Below are 12,692 nucleotides of genomic sequence, written 5' to 3' on the forward strand. Positions count from 1 at the left end.
CATCCTGAAGGCAAACCTTGGCACATTATTTTTATATTTAAACTTTATAAAAGCACACAACAGAAATAAATGACTCTCTAGAACTTCTGGGTTGTCTCCCTGGCAGCGCTTTCTTTAAAGCCATTAAGCTAGGCATATAGTGCTCAAGTAATGGATCCACCCGGATCCCAAGGTATATCAAAGCCAATTTTAATTAACAATGATTTGTAATTTAGTGGTGAGCACAAGGTAACATATATCATGTAATGACGAAGTCTAACTCTCTTCCTATGCATCGACATGTCATAAAAGAAAAATTCATGCACACATAGTAAAGGCCAATGCATAGTATAAACAGTTTCTTGCAATTTTATCATATTGGAAACATAGAGAGGTGGAGATATAGTTCCTCTCTCATAATAATTGCAAGTAGGAGCAGCAAGCACATGCATATTATATTCATCAAAATCATCATGTGCAACGGTAAAAGGCAACCCATCAATATAATCCTTAATAAGTGCAAACTTCTCCGATATAGTGTAGTCTGGAGAATTCAAAAAGATAATAGGACTATCATGTGTGGGTGCAATAGCAACAATTTCATGTTTAACATAAGGAACTATAGCAAGTTCATCTCCATAAGCATAATTCATATTGGCATCTTGGCCACAAGCATCATCAAAAAGGGATATTTCAAGAGAATCAACGGGATCATAACAATCATCATAGCAATCATCCTCCGGTAAGCTCGAAGGGAAATTAAACAATGTATGAGTTGAAGAGTTACTCTCATTAGAAGGTGGGCACGGGTAGCTAATCCTCTCTTCCTCCTTTTGTTCTTCGCTCTCCTCATCATATTTTTCATCCAATGAGCTCACAGCTTCATCAATTTTTTCTTCCATAGTCTCCTGCAAAATATTAGTCTCTTCTTGGATAGCGGAGTAGTACTCAATATATGGTTCAACATAGGCATTAGAAACATAATTATCATAGCTATATTTAAGTATGGCAAATTTTTCAGATTTGTAAAGAGTAGCATCATACTTTTCAATCAAAGAAGCAATTTCGTAAGCACCCTTAAAAGCAACAAATTCTTCAATTTGTTGAACATCATAGTAACTATAAACACCCTTAGCATAAGAGGATACGATTCCATTATCACTAAACAAACATTGGTAGGGAAGGTGTTTCTTAGGGTCTTTAGAACAACAAGTATAATCATATATTTCACATAAATTCCAAGCATAGCATTGCAAACGATGAATTTGATCCAGTAAAGTTTTCCCTTTTTCAGATATACGGTGTCGCACATAACAAGCATGCTCATCTAAATATTTTCCCTCAACTAAGCTAGTTGAGGTTTCAGCACGAGCACATAGGGATCGAAGATGATCCAAGTAATAAGCTTCAGCAGTGTGATAGATTCTGAGTGGTTCTTCAACCATTGATTTAGTAGGTACAACTAATTTTTTTTGGTATTTTGTGTTTCCTACCCATAACTAAAGATAGAAAACAACTAAGAACAGCAAATAAAAATTACTTAGTGATAAATCAAACAAGCACACACGAGAATATTAACCCCACGCTATTGCTCGCCGGCAACGGCGCCAGAAAAAGGTCTTGATATCCCACAAGTATAGGGGATCGCAACAGTTTTCAATAAGTAAAAGTGTCGAACCAACGAGGAGCTAAAGGTAGAACAAATATTCCCTCAAGTTCTATCGACCACCGATACAACTCTACGCACGCTTGACGTTCGCTTTACCTAGAACAAGTATGAAACTAGAAGTACTTTGTAGGTGTTCTTGGATAGGTTTGCAAGATAATAAATATTACGTAAATGAAAAGTAGGGGCTGTTTTAAGTAAAGAAGCAATAAAGTAAATATAGCGAGTGTGGAAAAGTGGTGGTAGGAGTTGCGAAATTGCCCCTAAGCAATTGACTACTTTACTAGACCGATAGCAAGTATTATGTGAGAGAGGCCACTGCTAGCATGTCATCCCTGAATTGGAATTCTATGCACTTATCATTGGAACTATTAGCAAGCATCCGCAACTACTAATGTTCATTAAGGTAAAATCCAACCACAACATTAAGATATATTGGTCCCCCTTCAATCCCGTATGCATCAACTTCTATGCTAGGTTGAAGCTCCTGTCACTCTTTCCCTCCAATACATAGTCCTATCAACATACAACTAACCCTATGGTGTGATCCACGCGCGCAATCATATGATGGGCACCAAAGGACAGCAACATAACCACAAGAAAATTAAATCAATCATAGCAATTCATCAACCACCGATAGGACAACGAAAATCTACTCAGACATCATAGGATGGTAACACATCATTGGATAATAATATGAAGCATAAAGCACCATGTTCAAGTAGAGGGTACAGCGGATTACGGGAGAGTGGACCGTTGTAGATAGAGGGGGGAAGGTGATGGAGATGTTGGTGAAGATGGCGGAGGTGTTGGTGTAGATCGCGGTGATGATGATGGCACTCTGGTGCCACCGGAAGCGAGGGGGAGAGAGCCCCCCTCCTTCTTCTTCTTCCTTGACCTCCTCCCTAGATGGGAGAAGGGTTTCCCCTCTGGTCCATGGCCTCCATGGCACGGGAGGGGCGAGAGCCCCTCCGAGACTAGATCTGTCTCTCTGTCTCTCTCTGGTTCTGCGTTCTCAGATTCTTCCCTTTCACCGTTTCTTATATTCCCGGAGATCCGGAAATTAGCTTTCTTGCAGCGAAAGAAGGGCATCAACTGCCTTACAGGGTGGCCACGAGGGTCAGGTGCGCGCCTGCCTCCCCAGGGTGCACCCCCTACCTCGTGGGCCCCTCGAGCATCGTCTCGCGTGGATTCTTCTTCCCAAAAATCATATATATTCCAAAAAAATCTCCATCAGTTTTTATTCCGTTTGGACTCCGTTTAATATGGATATTCTGCAAAACAAAAAACATGCAATGAACAGGAACTGGCACTGGGCACTGGATCAATATGTTAGTCCAAAAAATAGTATAAAAAGTTGCCAAAAGTATATGAAAGTTGAATAATATTGGCATGAAACAATCAAAAATTATAGATACGACAGAGACGTATCAGTTGTGTCCTGCGGTAGCGTCGATAATTTGATCGATGCGTGGGAGGGGGAAGGGATCCTTGGGGCAAGCCTTGTTATGGTCCTTGAAATCGACACATAGGCGCCAGGATTTGTGCTTCTTTGGTACCATCACCAGGTTTACTGCCAGTCTGGATGTTTTATTTCTCTAATGAATCCGGCCTCGAGTAACTTGGCTAGCTCTTCTCCCATGGCTTGTCGCTTAGGCTCAGAGAAACACCGAAGAGTCTGCTTGACCGGCTTGAACCCCTTTAGAATGTTAAGGCTATGCTCGGCCAGCCTGCGTGGGATTCCTGGCATGTCTGAAGGATGCTAGGCGAAGATGTCCTAATTCTCACGCAAGAACTCCCGCAGTGCGGCGTCTGTTGTGGGGTTCAGCTGTGCCCCGATGGATGCTGTTTTTGTAGGGTCCATTGGGTGGAGCTGGAATTTGACTATTTCGTCCGCTGGTTTAAAAGAGGTGGACTTGGGTCTTTTGTCGAGTATCACGTCGTCCCTGTCCACTTTGGAGCGCAGCGCAGTTAGTTCTTCGGCCGCAAGGGCTTCGGATAATGCCTCGAGGGCTAGTGCGGCGGTTTTATTTTCTGCACGGAGTGATATGTCCGGATCACTAGCCAGAGTGATTATTCCATTGGGCCCGGGCATTTTGAGCTTCATGTACCCGTAATGGGGTATAGCTTGGAAGATCGCGAATGCCTCCCGCCCTAAAAGGGCGTGGTATCCGCTACTGAATGGGCCACTTGGAATGTGATTTCTTCGGACCTATAATTCTCCGGCGTGCCGAATACCACATCTAGTGTGATTTTTCCTGCACATCGTGCCTCCTGACTAGGGATGATTCCTCTGAAGGTCGTGCTGCTTTGCTCAATGCGGCTCTTGTCTATTTCCATCTTGCTAAGAGTTTCCTCGTAGATGAGGTTTAATCCGCTGCCACCGTCCATGAGCACTTTAGTAAGCCAGAAGCCGTCCACAATTGGACTAAGGACCAAAGCGGCTGGTGCTCGGGCTGTTCGGAATTGAGGTTCGTCACTGGCATTGAAGGTTATGGCCGTGTCGTTCCATGGATTTATTGCTGCAATGTGGCAGACTTCGGCAAGGCTGCGGAGTGTTCGCTTGCGACTATTATTTGAGGCGAAGGTCTCGAAGACTGTCAATACTATATTGTTATTTTCCATAGGATGGCGCTCTATTGTATTGCTGGTGAGGATATCCTCGCCGCTCTTGGCTACCTGCCGGTAGGGATGGCAATGGGTAGGGTATGGGTGGGTATGACCTTCTTCTGCCCAAACCCATACCCACAGAAACCTTCTATACCCACCCATTTTAATACCCATGGCCATAAATTGATACCCATGCCAATACCCATCGGGTATCCTATACCCAATGGGTATCCAATGGGTACAATCTATGCCATTATTTTAAAGTAGATAAATGAGTCTAAAATTCATGTGATGTGGGGCGAGCAGTATAGCATCGACACGGCCTGCTTCGGTGGGTGGCCTCTTGGAGGAATCAAGCGAGTACTGGGAATTGGGGATCGCTAGATCAAGAGATGGACAGGTGTTTAATGACGATAAGTAGAGATTTCATCACTTTGGGGAGACACATATGACGTATGAAGAGTGGCGAGCAAGTACATGTGGCCCTATGTGCTATGGCTGGTTTAGGGAATACAAGATTCAGGGTGGGCCATGAGAGTTGGATGTTGACTCCACATATCATAGGAGTTAGTTTCATTTAACATTGTTTGTGGGTATCCATTGGGTTATCCATGGGCGCAATTTTATACCCATGCCCTACCCATATATTTTGTGGGTATGGATATGCATTACCCATGGGTACAAAACCTCTCCAAGTCTTGCCCATGTCCATTGTTTTCGGGTAGGGTACCCATGGGTACCCATACCCATGGGCAAAATTGCCATCCATATCTGCTGGAGTATCCAACATGCTCTAAGGTTGTGTGTTGGCATGGTATCCGCTGTACTGTGAATTTTGCATGGCTCATTAAGCCATCCCTCCAATACAGTTCCATGCCCTGTAGTGGGCTTTGGTTTCTTTGTAATTGGATCGGGTGACTTACGAGAGTACACCCTTTTAGTTCGGACGGGGGGTTTAGTGAGAGCCGGAGGGTCCCAGAATTTTGTTTGGGTTTTCCAGGCACTTTCCATCGCACAGTACTTCCGTACTATGGTCGCCAAGTCAGCAAAGTGTGCTATGTCACAGCGACTTATGGCGTTGAGGATTCCCTTGTCCGTGCAATTTTTGCAAAAGAATGAAATTGCGTCTTCCTCGCGACAGTCCTTGACCTTGCTCATTACAAGGAGGAATCTGGCCCAATAGTGATGTACTGTCTCTTGGGGCTCTTGTATAATGTGGGAAAGATCACTTGAGTCTGGGTGGGTGGGTAGATTTAGGTCCGAACCCTAACCCGTTCTGAGACCCAGGGGAGGAGGAGTTTTCGAGCTTGGTAGTTCGGACTTCAGGATGCTACCCAATAGTTCTGGCCCGTTGTCTGATTCTAAGTTCGAAGCTTGGGCCATGTCCTCCTGTGGACGGGTATCCGGCTCGGAGAGCTCGGGAATCCGGACATAGTTTGTCCTCAAAATAGAGGAAGAATTGATGCATTGCTCCTCTACCACCGCTATCTAATGGGTGACCGGCGAAGAGTTAATTTCCCTTTGGTCGGGTTTAAGCCTGATCTGTTATGACTCCCAGGGCGGCGATGCGATCCAAGAACTCGTTCAAGGAAGAGAGCTCTACTGGATCCATTTGCTCGGCGAATCCTGAGCCGACGTGGAGGCTGTTTTTGATGACCCGAGAAGTCATCGTCGGCGTGACGGCCGAACGGGCGGTCATGACGAAGCCGCCTAGTCAGAGAGTTTGGCCTACAGCCAAGGCTCCCCTCGAGGTAATGTTGTCCTTGACAACAAGACGAGCCATCAAGCCTTATCGTGGCGGCACAGTGGAACTCTCAATGAAAGCACCAATGTCGGTGTCAAAACCGGCAGATCTCGGGTAGGGGGTCCGAATTGTGCGTCTAAGGCGGATGGTAACAGGAGGCGGGGGACACAATGTTTACCCAGGTTCGGGCCCTCTCAATGGAGGTAATACCCTACTTCCTACTTGATTGATCTTGATGATATGAGTATTACAAGAGTTGATGTACCATGAGATCGTAGAGGCTAAACCCTAGAAGCTAGCCTATGATTATGATTGTCCTTGTCCTACGGACTAAACCCTCCGGTTTATATAGACACCGGAGGGGCCTAGGGTTACACAGAGTCGGCTACAAGGGAGGAGATCTACATATCCGAATTGCCAAGCTTGCCTTCCACGCAAAGGAGAGTCCCACCCGGACACGGGACGAAGTCTTCAATCTTGTATCTTCATAGTCCAACAGTCCGGCCAAAGCATATAGTCCGGCTGTCCGAGGACCTCCTAATCCAGGACTCCCTCAGCGCCCCTGCACTGTTTACTCCTCCGGTCATATTGTCGTAGTGCTTAGGTGTCAGGGATATACCCCGCGGTGTAACCCGGCCGGAAGTATAACCCGGCCGGACTTTGGCGATTCACCGGCGACCCGCACTGACCAGACGGTTTACAAGTAACCTGACTGAACATTATGATTCACTGGTAACCCGGCGAGCGGGACAGACGGATGACAAGGCCCAAGGCCCAGAAGGCCGGTTCATGTTATGGTGGGCCGGTTTAAGAGGAAAGGCGTGAGGAATATTTGTCTTACAAGGAGTTAAGACCTGGACTTGTATCCAGTTTGTATTAGAAGGTAGACTAGTCCTAATCCTAATAGGACTCCACATGTAACCCACCCCTCTAAACTTATATAAGGAGGGGCAGGGCTCCCTAAAGAGGGACAAGCAACAAGAAACAATCTCTAGGGCTACACTAAAGGGGAGCCGGCTTATGCGGTGACTCCCTCGTGAGTATAATGAGACCTAGCCACGAACAGCATGTAGGGTTGTTACCGGATAATGTTTCCCGGAGCCCGAAGTTGTCTAAATCATTGTCATGCGTTGATCCACCCTGCGTCTCTTGATTCCGCTCAACCCTCTCAAGCTACTACAAAGATGCGTTGGCCTCACAACTAAGTCCTCACACTATGACATCTGCCATGACAAATCCACGATAGTTGGCGCCCACCGCGGGGCTTACGCACGGTAGTGTTAAATTCTTGGAGGGCCCTATGCCAGGGATCGAGAAGCTCCGTCCGGTTTATTGAAAAAGTTCCGGTCGGTTCATCGGAGAGTTCCAGCCGGCTCGCTGAAAAAGTTCCATCAGGCTCATCGAAAGGTTCCGCCGGCTCGTCGGAAAATTCCGGCCGGATCATTGGAAAGTTCTGACCGCCTCGATGCAAGGTTCCGTCTGAATCACCAAAAAGTTCCGATCGCTTCGACGAAAAGTTCCGTCCGAATCATCAAAGGGTTCCAGCCGAATCACCAAAAAGTTCTGATTGCTTCAACGAAAAGTTCTGTCCGAATCATCAAAGGGTTCCAGCCGAATCACCAAAAGGTTCCATCCGAGTCGATAAAGAGTTCTGACCTAGGTTATGGAAAAAGTTCCGGCCGGATTATCAAGAGGTTTCAGTTCAAAAGTTCCGGATTATCAAAAGTTCCGGCCGGATTATCAAAAGGTTCCGGTTCCAGAAATTCCGGCTCAAAAAGTTCTGGCCGGGTTATGTGGAGACCTTAGGCACTAGAAGACACAGAACCAATCAACTCTTGTAAAAAAAAAGCAGCACTATGCATTATTCAGCGCCAGCATCCGGCAAAAAATAGCAGGTGTTATTTTTCATATGTATTTTATCAGTACATGTTAAATTCATCCGACAACAATTACTCTGGTCTGTAATATTTTTATGCAGGGAAACTATTAAAAAAAGGAGGTGGGGGTACACCACGGATGCATGTTCGGCTGTGCCGCACGGCTTCACGGATAGGCGTGTCATGGTCCGGTTTACATCAACGCGTCGGCCGACTCGCCATCCGCGCCACAGCGCCACAGACGACTCTTCCACCCGCCCTCGCGACCGGTTCACGCGTCCGCATCGGCTTATAATGAGGAGAACAATTTGCTCGTCCGCACCGGCTTATAAACGCCGCGACCGATTCATCTGACTACTCCCGCGGCCGATTCACCCGTGAGGGATTTCAGTTTCATCTAGTGATCATCAACTTCATGGCGGATTATTTTTTCGGCCTAAACACATTAGGTGATGTCCATCTAAAATATATTTTATTAGCACATATTATTTTTGTCAAAGATCAGTTTATCTTTGTCTTGGTTTGCAATATTATTTATGCAGGACAATTATTCACTGCAAAGGCTATGGTTGTGTCATGGATGTATAACTCGCGCCACCATTATAATGCGCGAGTATCTTACCATGCCATCAAGATCAATGAATATACGTGCAAGCTGCCATTCTGTAGACCGGTTTACATCAATATGATGTAGCTAACTCGCCCGTCCACGCCGGTTTACAACGCCGCGGCCGATTCATGTGTATGTGTCGCCTCTGAAGCCGCAGTCGTCTTTGTTGTCCGTCTCTCGCGACCTGGTCTACATCAACGCACCGGGCCGCACCTATCTACATGAGCTGTTTATTGAGTATAAAGCCAGTCACTACTCGGGTAGCCCGGTTTTCTTTCAAATTGGAGGCAAATTATCATCAACCGCCGTTTGCACTGGATGGCTCAATGACCAGACGCACAAGTTGCCGCCACTATGGTTTGGTTAACTTCAAATAGCCAGTTGGAAGGAACCATTGGCCGAGTTGCTGACACGGCTCATACGGGATCATTTATAACCCCCCGCAGTCACATCAACCTTCTGTGGATTCACATCGTGCTATCAACACCAATGATATACAATTTATGCCGGTTTATATCACAGTCAAATATGGAGAATCTCAAGCCAACTCCTTGAGTCACCTTAGGACTCGGGGGCTACGATGACATGACTCAGCAAATCTTGACAGTTTCAGCAAATTTAAGAACCCCAGGATGATGGAGGGAAAGATAACCCGGTCCCAAATGCTACTATTATATTGATGAAATTTAAAGGCCGTCAGAAAATTTCTGGCTTAGAAAGTAAATGACAGTTACAAAATCCCGGCTCAATGAAGAAATTTCGGGTCATCAAAAAGGATTCCGGTTAAAAATCCGGCTCAAGGGAAATCTGTCTCCCACAAAGCACTAAAGCTCTCAAATCCGGTTTAAAAATGTCCGGTTCAAAAAGGAATTAACTTCTCGCAAGTTTGAGTTTAAAGGCCGTCAGAAATTTCCGGCTGAAAATGAAGATTCTAGTTTAAAATCTAGCTCAAGGGAAAGATGTCTCCCACAAAGCTTTGAAGCTCTCAATATCCGGTTCAAAATCCCGGTTCAAGAAGAATTTATCTCTTGCAAAAAGTTAAAGGTTGCCGAAGAGGACCTGCTGCCATGATGCGCGGTTCAAACATGGGTATCCTGCCTTGTTGGCTTATCATATTATTGATCACGTGGGGGCTTCTGTAATAAAGCGGTGTCATGTTTGCTCATTGATCCGGCTTATAAAGTCATATATGAAGAATCACTTGGGGGCTTGGTCGTATTCGAACCATAAGCTACACCTCTTGATCAGCGCAAGGCCACCAGAAAAATCACATGGGGGCTTGGTCGTATTCGAACCATAGTTACACCTCTTGATCGGCTCAAAGCCAAAAAGAAAATTACTTAGGGGCCAAAGAGAGTGTTGCAGAAGAACAACTCAAACATAGGCACCCACTGAGCACAACTCAAAATATTACTTGGGGATTCTTTGCTTCACAATGAACACAGAATCTACACTTGTAATAGGCTATGAAGCCACGTCTTGGAAGCCTGGTGTATACACCTAAAACCCCGGGTTAGCCTACCTTTTTTAAGTAAGCCACTCCGTCCAGGTAAACCTGGTATGACCCGCCGAACTTTTGACAAGTCAATCTCATAGACCTTGAACTTGTCAAAGTTAAAACGATGATTGGTTAAAGATTGAGGTCCATCTTAAAAGGCTTTGTAAAATGGTTTAACTCAGCAGCCTAGCAGCCCATGAAAAGCCACGCATTTGGGGCCTGGCAGCCTGTGAAAAGCCTTGACTACAAGTTTTCATATGCTTTTATTTGCCAAATTTTTTCCTCCTTTGATGAGATTTATAATGGTTTTGATGAACCAGCGTTCATTAACCCGGCTCAACTTTCAACTACAAGTTGTCAGTACATGATCAGTTATAATCCGGCGCTTATTGACCCAGTCTGGTTTTGACTACAAGTCACTAGTATTATATATGGATAATCCGGTGCTTATTACAACCCGGTATGGTTTTATCATAAACCGACACAATATGGAAGGAGTTATCAGTACCCAAGATTGGGGTTATCACCCTTACTACAAAAGTTGGTAAACCAATGATGTGATTCACCCTTCCTGGTATGATATATTTCATATTTGATTATTCTTAAGTGCAGCCTTGGTTATAAACCCGGGTTGTATGTTGGGCATTATGACCCGTCCGGCGGTAAACCGCCAGGACACTTTAAACTTGTTGTATGCAGAAACAGGTTGAATAAAGCATGATTATAAATCACCGGCGTTTATTAACCCGGCCTGGCTTTCAACTATAAGTCGCCAGTATGATGATAAATTATACAGTGTTTATTAACCGGGACTGGGTTGGGATTATAAGTTGCCAGTATATATTTGGATTGCGCCATTGGAATCATGCGCTCACAAATCATTGGATTATATTATTCAAATCTTCAAATAGCCAACATGACTGGATTTTATTATGGTTATCAGTAACCAGTATTATGATTAAGGTTTTCAAAGTCGCTTTAGCGTAATGGCTATTATATTATCAGTGGATATGATTTATTGTACAATTGAAGGAGTAGTCCCGAGTCGCTGCAGGCTTACGAAGCGGCATTTGGGGGCTACATTATTTAAGTTGAGATTATATCAAATGTGCAATTCTCATGTCGCTTCAAGCATGCACCATGACACTTGGGGGCTAATTCAAAGTCATTTTGTGGCCTTATTGAAGACCCGACTCATCACATCATAATGAGCCAGCCCCTAGGGGTTACCAATTGCTCCTATCAATGATTCAAGGTACACAAGTCTTAATTTGTTATATTCAAGGGTCCACTGCTCAGTTGGTAAAACACAAAGCTCTTAACCTTGTGGACGTGGGTTCAAGTCCCATGATGGAGTTACATCATATGATGTTATTTTCAATGAAGCATGATTATATTTATAAAGTCCCTGCTCATTATTGCATAATGACCCGACCCTTGGGGGCTACACTGGTGACAGTATTTATATTTTTACTAAGTGACTGGGATGAACAACATGGATTTCTTAAGTGGCAGTATTTATATTGAAGCAAGTCTTAAGCCATCACTTTGTTCTATTCAAGACTTGGGGGCTACAGATAATATGGATATAAGGGAGAAAAATCTACAAATTCTCAGTTTTGAATAAACCAGATTGACCCAGCGTCATCAATAATCATGAACCAGCGTTGACAACAATCATGACCTGAAATTATTAGTTTTTATAACCCGCCGATTTTGGAAATCATAGCTTGGCAAGTTATACATTTTCAAGCCGGCTGAATATCAGTTGAATATTTGAAGACAAATATTTTTGTCAAGTTAGAGCATTGAAGGCCGACTCAAATGGATTCTTTATTTACAATATTTATTCTACAAGCAAATTGATTATGAAGCTGGTCTATTGACCTGGATTTTCTAGAAGGAGGAAATGACAAGGACTTAAGGATGATCAGGTGTCGGTTTACAAGAATTCTTAACCCGGAGCACAACCTGTCAAATTTATTCTTGTGTTTATTTTGCAGCATAAGTTTACCATGGATAAATCCAAGCTAAACTTAGGGGCTAATGTCGGGGATATACCCCGCGGCGTAACCCAGCCGGAAGTATAACCCGGTCGGACTTGGCGATTCACCGGCGACCCGCACTGACCAGATGGTTTACAAGCAACCTGACTGAACATTATGATTCACTGGTAACCCGGCGGGCAGGACAGATGGATGACAAGGCCCAAGGCCCAGAAGGCCGGTTCATGTTATGGTGGGCCGGTTTAAGAGGAAAGGCATGAGGAATATTTGTCTTACAAGGAGTTAAGACCTGGACTTGTATCCACTTTGTATTAGAAGGTAGACTAGTCCTAATCCTAATAGGACTCCACATGTAACCCGCCCCTCTAAACTTATATAAGGAGGGGCAGGGCTCCCCAAAGAGGGATAAGCAACAAGAAACAATCTCTAGGGCTAGACACTAAAGGGGAGCCGGCTTATGCGGCGACTCCCTCATGAGTATAATGAGACCGAGCCACAAATACCATGTAGGGTTGTTACCGGATGATGTTTCCCGGGGCCTGAAGCTGTCTAAATCCTTGTCTTGTGCGTTGACCCGCCCTGCGTCTCTCGATTCCGCTCAACCCCTCTCAAGCTACTACAAAGATGCGTTGGCCTCACGACTAAGTCCTCACACTAGGACTTCTGTCGTGACAAGTCCATGACATTAGGCGAAGCCCTGCG

Source organism: Triticum dicoccoides, chromosome 1A (assembly GCF_002162155.2).
Source record: "Triticum dicoccoides isolate Atlit2015 ecotype Zavitan chromosome 1A, WEW_v2.0, whole genome shotgun sequence".
Taxonomy (NCBI): domain Eukaryota; kingdom Viridiplantae; phylum Streptophyta; class Magnoliopsida; order Poales; family Poaceae; genus Triticum; species Triticum dicoccoides.